This window comes from Dama dama, chromosome 4, assembly GCF_033118175.1.
Source record: "Dama dama isolate Ldn47 chromosome 4, ASM3311817v1, whole genome shotgun sequence".
NCBI classification, from domain to species: Eukaryota; Metazoa; Chordata; class Mammalia; order Artiodactyla; family Cervidae; genus Dama; species Dama dama.
Window position 1 is genome coordinate 19,323,787 of NC_083684.1, and position 6,996 is coordinate 19,330,782.

Below are 6,996 nucleotides of genomic sequence, written 5' to 3' on the forward strand. Positions count from 1 at the left end.
AGGGCTGTGACACGCCGAGGGGGCTTTAATGTCCGTCACTCCAAATCTTTGTTGTGACGAGGCAAAAACCGAGGAGCATACACTCGCCTGACGGAACCAAATGGCTCCAAGATGGTGGACAAGCTGACTTCCACTAGATCTTGAGCCTCATTATATGCTCATTGTAACACACCCACAGGCCCTGTGACAGTTCCAAAGCTGACTGTCAAAGGCCAAAAAGTGGGTGGTGGCCCAGTTCTTGGGAATCTCTGCCTCTTCTCCAAAATAGTTTGAATAATCCTCCCACTCATTGGCCTATGAAATTATTTATAAAATTTAACAACACCATTTTTGGAGGCCGGTCTACAATGGCTCACACTTGTCTGTGGAATGTGGTTCTGTCTAAATAAATCCACTCCTTACCTAAGACTTCATCTCTCACTGAATTCTTTCTCCAAAGAGACATCAAGAACCTGAGCATCATTAAGTCTTAAAGCCAGATGAATGATCTCGGAAGACAGTGGGATTTGGCCAGGTTCCGTTAGGGGGACACACTGACTGAAACCTCCCACCCTGATAGGCACCATAATAACAATTTGCATGAGTTATTTTATGACAGGAGGTCCTGGTAAGGAACATGGAACTAATTAACCACCACCAACCAAAAGAGTTCAGGAAAAGTCAAAATGAGACACCATGTGTCCAACCATCTCCCAGAATCCTTCTTGCTGGCATCCATCTTGGCTGAGCAATGCGTGCACCACCAGGAAGGACCCTGAGTCAGGGTGATTGGCCAAAGAAAACACGGAAACTACTCCTATCACCATAAAACCTGAGACTGAGCCATGTGGCAGAGCAGTTCTCCTGGGTTCCCTTACCCCGCTACCTCCTGCCGGGGCGTTCTTCCCAGTAGTCTCTTGCTTTGTCAGCACATGTGTCTCCTTGGACAATTCATTTCCCAGTGTTAGACAAGGACCTGCTCTCCAGCTCCAGAAGGGGTCCCCCTTCCTGCAACAGTTCGAGTCCCAGCCCCATGGGTTCAAGTCCCAACCTGAGGAACATGGTTTCAGGTGGAGGCTGATCAAAGCAAATGCCAGTGACATTGCTGTGAAGTTGTGCAAGGCCCCTGTGTTCCCCTGCTACCCGGACCCTCCCTCTGAAGCGGGACTCCACTGCAAGCCCTTGAATCACACTGAAATGTCTGCCATCCTAGCCTCTCAAATAGCCTCTCTCCAGGATGACACCACCAACTAATGGTTTTATAAATAATGCAGATGCTCTGCATCACATGTCATCAGGGAAATGCAGGTTACAGCAGCTGGGAAACACCCCCACACACTGATCAAAATACCCCAGACCCAGGACACTAACACCCAAGGCTGGTGAGGAGGTGTTGCATATTTTCATGAGTAATGTTGGGGAAGACATTTTCCTCTACAACTTCTAGGTTCTTCTGGCTGGTATATGAATCAGATTAACAGGAGAAAAATCAAAGTTTAATAACATGTGTACATAGGAGAGATCCAGAAAAACTGCACAACTCACCAAAATGGCCAAAACCCTCACCTTAAATATCATCTTCAGCTACAGATGAAATAGGATGATGAGTGGAGTGGTTTGGGACAGCAAAGGGGAGGAAGATAATTCACCTGGACTGTTTGCTGGGCCAGCAGAGACAATGGGACATGGAGTGGACTCTGATCGCAGGCCCCACTGAGTCTCCCACCCCACCCAACCATAGTATTGTAGACATCTTTATGGACAGTCCTATTCTGGGAACAAGCCCTCTATCTAAATCCTTTGGGCAGTTGGAGAAAGGTCAACATTTTTTCCTGAGGCTTTTAGGGCCTTGATTTGAAGTGATTTGCAGGCCAGAGACATTTTGGGTGGCAAATTTTGTTCCCCTACAGTAATGTATTTAAAAGAAACTACATAAAAAGAAAGCAAAAGTCGCTCAGTTTTACCTGACTCTTTGGGACCCTGTGGACTGTATCCCGCCAGACTCCTCTGTCCATGGGATTCTCCAGGCAGGAATACTGGAGTGGGTTGCCATTTCCTTCTCCAGGGGGTCCTCCCAACCCAGGGATCAAACCTGCATCTCCTGCTTTTCAGGCAGATTCTTTACCATCTGAGCCACCAGGGGGCCCAGTGTATTTAATGTTACCCTCCATTCATCCAAAAAGAGAAGCAAACCTGTAGGAGCAATGCTGTGAAGAAATCAGGGCACAGTGGGTGGGGTCTCACGAGCCAATCCCGCCTCCCAGAAGGTAGGTTTAGGGTGCTGTCTCTGGGACACAGACTTGAACCTATAGGCTTGAGTGTGTGGCACTAAGGCTCACAGCGTCACTATAATCCACTCCGACCAACTGCTGTGCATTTGACACTAACAGTTGCTTCCTGGCTGGCAGGAGACCTCATCTTCCTGGGATATCTCTGAGGTTCCCTGATAAAGACATGGAAACTTCTCTCCCAGCCTGGACCGGTGAGCAGGGACTACAGGTACACCACAAGGAAGTCAGCTCCACCCACAGCACACAGGGCAGTGTTCACATTGGTATATGTTTAGTAATAATAACAAGAGAACAAGCAAAAAAGAGAGAGAACCTGGTCACCAGACTTACCACATTAAAAATTACCAGGCACTGACAGTCCAGTATTTAAGACTCTGCACTGCATGGGACATGGGCTCAATCCCTGGTCAGGGAACTAAGATCTCGCATGCCCCATAGCGCAGGAAAAAAAATGACCAGGTACGATGTGAACCAGGCGTCCACTCCATGCCCCAACTCCTCCTTACTTCTGACCCTTGACAAGAGGAGGCATTGAAGTGTCTGCTGTCAACATTTCTTGGGCATAATAATGATGGCTTGGTGATGATATTCTTAAAAGCAGAAGGGGGTGTCTCGTTTTGTCTGAGCACCAGACCACTTTGATCCAAGGCTGGGCACATCCTGGCCATCACAGAGACAGAGACGACCAGACCTTCTCCTGGGCCAGGGACTGGAGGACAGGAGGTGGACAAAGACTGAGAGATCTGGGCTCAGTGAGAGCAGACAGGGCCCCTTAGGGTTGAGGAGCAGTCCTGTGGTCCCAGTGGGCCACCAGCTCCCATGGCCCGGAGCCAGGCCCTGGACACGGGCTGTGGACATAGTCCCCACAAAGTGAAAGGGGCCTGAGGAGTGAACTCACACCACGGCACAAACCCTCACAACCGCCAGCCTGCAAAGGCACCCAGGGATGGGGAGGGCCTGAGTCTATGGGGCACACAGACGGCATAGAAGCTGGGAGGAGCATTCAGTTCAGTTCAGTTCAGCTGCTCAGTCATGTCTGACTCTTTGCGACCCCGTGGACTTCACCATGCCAGACTTCCCTCTCCATCACCAACTCCCGGAGCTTGCTCAAACTCAGGTCCATCGAGTCAGTGATGCCATCCAACCATCTCATCCTCTGTCGTCCCCTTCTCCTCCTGCCTTCAATCTTTCCCAGCATCAGGGTCTTTTCCAATGAGTCAGTTCTTCTCATCAGGTGGCCAAAGTATTGGAGCTTCAGCATCAGTCCTTCCAATGAATATTCAGGACTGATTTCCTTTAGGATTGACTGGTTTGATCTTCTTGCAGTCCAAGGGACTCTCAAGAGTCTTCTCCAACACCACAGTCCAAAAGCATCAATTCTTCAGTGCTCAGCTTTCTTTATAGTCCAATTCTCACATCCATACATGACTACTGGAAAAACCATAGCTTTGACTAGATGGACCTTTGTTGGCAAAGTAATGTCTCTGTTTTTTAATATTCTGTCTATGTTGGTCATAACTTTTTTTTCCAGGAGTAAGCGTCTTTTAATTTCATGGCTGCAGTCACCATCTGCAGTGATTTTGGAGCCCAAAAAATAAAGTCTGACACTGTTTCTGTTGTTTCCCCATCTATTTGCCATGAAGTGATGCAATACAGGAACCTGCCACCAGAGGTCAGCCCTTCCCCTCCGGCCATTTGACAATGGCCTTGCATGGTCCCCGCGTGGCATCAGGAAAGAGCCTGCTCGAAAGCTCCCGGCACCGGAAACAGAAGCACCCGCAGCTTTCCGTGGCTGGAACTGTGGCCCCCGTGGCTGTCACACTGAAGATGGCCAGTCCCCAGGCAGGTGGCCAAGAGGGACCAGGACAGGAAGGGCTGGACTGGAGGTGGCTGGGAAAAGCGGCTCGTCAGAACTCACTTTCACCTCCCCAATGTGTTAGGAGCAGCGTAGGTTTTTTTTGTTTTGTTTTGTTTTTTTACTGCATTGTGTGGCTTGTGGGATCTTAGTTCCTGGACCAGGGGTCAAACCTGGACTCCCAGCATCAGCTTTGGCAGCTCAGGGTCTTAACCATTGGACTGCCTGGAATTCCCAGAAGTTGTGTTTTTAAGAGGGACTTCCATGCCGGCTTTGGGGTCATTTTACCAGGTGAACCGAGGTCAGACGGGCCTACCGGCCTTCACACATATAGGACACAGGGGAAGGCCCGGCCCGAGCCCTGGGGCCCCAGGGTAGTGAATGGAAAGACGGTGGGAAAAGATTGTTTGCGATCCCTAGCATCAGCCACCCAGTGGCCTCAGGCATCCATGGAAACCTGTAAATGACTGTTTGCTCAACTGTTCTGAAAACAGATGGGCACCGGAATAGTCCTCCTTCCTGCCTGCCAGGTAAGGAGAGCCCAACCGGGGCTGGATGGAGGCCAACTGCTTGTTCTTAAAATCTTAACCTTCATCTCTGCCATCAAAGTCTGGAGAACGAGAGCCGACACGCCTCTCTGCTTCTGGTGCTCTACCCACGCAGCTCTACCCACGGGGTCTAAAATGGGCTCCTAGCCCTGCCTCTTGCCCTCCTGCCCTCCGCCCTGCACCTGTGCTATCCCCTCCCCACACCTATTGCTTTCGCCTTTGGTCCCCCCCTTTTTTTTTTTTCCTTTTGGAATACTTTTAGATTTACAAAAAAGTTGCAAAGTAGTTCTGAGTTTTTGCATGTTCATCTTCCAGGACATCGGTAAATCGGTAGAAATGGAGAAACCAACATGGGGACACGGGGATGTGACCATCAACTCAACTACAGACGCTGTTTGGATTCAGCTGGCTTCCCCATGAATGCCTGGTCCTGATCAGGATCCCACGCAGGTCACGATGTTGCATTTAGAGGCCATTCACTTCTCAGGATGTGGTCTCTAAAGCACTCTGTGCGCGCCAGGTGTGCACCGCACCCCCACCACCACCACCACCAGATCCCCCCACTGCTGCTCTGGGGAGAAAACACGCCCTTGAGTGGAAGTCCAGATTGTCTCTGAAATGCCTCAGGGCTCCAGATGGAGTCAGCCGGGCCTTGCTTTGCCTGCTCCCAGCAGTCCCCACACTGGCCTTCCTTCATCCATCTCTCTGGGGTCCCCTTGGCCTCCTCTCAGCTCCCAGAGATGCAAAGATGCAGAGTTTTCCAGAACGGGAATAGTCTCGAGTCTTGGGTGGCATTAGGGATTAAAGCTTTTCTGAGAGTCCTGATGCTTAGAGGTCACTCCTGTGACTCTGGCCCTTTCTACCCTGCCACCCCTCCAGAGTCTCCCCTGAACCCCACAACTGGAGCACCCACACGGCATCATTTGAGACTCACTTCCATGTGGCAAGACAGGTCTTTACTCTAGAAAACGAGAGGGAATCTGTAAGTCTTGCTGAGGCTGAATCTCCGGGTACCCTCGATGCCTTGGCCAGGGGGCTTCCACTCAAAGGTCAGAACAACCCCCGGGGTAAGGGATGCAGAAACCAAAACATCCCCACCGGGCACCAAAGTGACTTGTCTCTCCTGCTTGCTGGGGGGCCACCAGCCACAGGGAGCCAGGAACGTTAGTTAGCGATTGCATCCATTCAATCCCGACTTCATTGTGATTGTGAAATGAGGCCAAAGCCAGGGATGAGAGGAGCACTGCTCTTCTGAATCAGTGACCGTGGTGGAAACCTCGATGACCTCGCAGGGCTGTGTCACTAACCGAGTCCCTGGCTCGGGGCCTCTTGGGTGGCTCAGACTTGGACAGACTGGACCGTCTCCTTTCCAGTCTTTCTGCGGTGGCCTCTGAACAGTATTGGGGTGGGAAAGCTGAGACCCCTGCACACCTGGGAGGGCGGGGCTTGGGGAGGCATCGAGGCTGAGGGGCTGTGTCCCGTGCCCACCCAGGGGCGGAGGCTCCACCTGTGAGCTCCGTGCCCACGGCTGTCCCTCTCCTCCCTGCTCCTCCCCAGGCCCCAGACAGCTCCTTCCACACAGCTGCCCCCGAAGTCATCTTTCCATTTCCCTTCCCCTGCGCTGGCCCCGCAGAATACCCCTGGCTTTACTTTGTAAATCTGGGAACATCCGGAAACAGCACAAAGAACTGCTGAGTCTGCAGCCGGGACCTGGGGTTTCAAGTCCTGGTCTGCAGGGCCCTAACCCGGGCGGTTTCCTAACCCTGCAGAGGTCGGGAGCACGGTGACACCTGCAGCAGCTGCCAGCTCCTGCTCAGCTGTCCCCTGGCTCAGGGACTGTCCCTGCTCCTGGTTTCCTGTGGCCACCCCACATCCACTCCCACCTCCATTTACTCAGGACAATGAGACCCCACAAACCCTTTCCTACCACCTGGCAGTGAAGCAGAAGTTACCCCCAATCCTGGTGGTAAGAGGACTGGGTGACAGTCTCACGTCCGTGTGGACTCCTGATGGTGACAGGTGGAGGGCTGTGGGACCCAAAGGCCCCCGTGGGGCAGGCTGGATGGGGCCTCTGGGAATCTCTAACTGCTTAAAAAATAAAAGCTAGTTTTCTTTTCTTTGGCTGCATTTGCAGCATGTGGGATCTTAGTTCTCTGCTCAGGGATCAAATCCAGGCCCCCTGCACTGGGAATGCAGAGTAAAAGTCAACACACTACCGTAGATAAAATAGATAACTAACAGGGACCTACTCTATAGCGCAGGGAGTTTTGTACTCAGTATTCTGTAATTCCCTCCAGGGGAAAAGAATCTGAAAAAGAATATA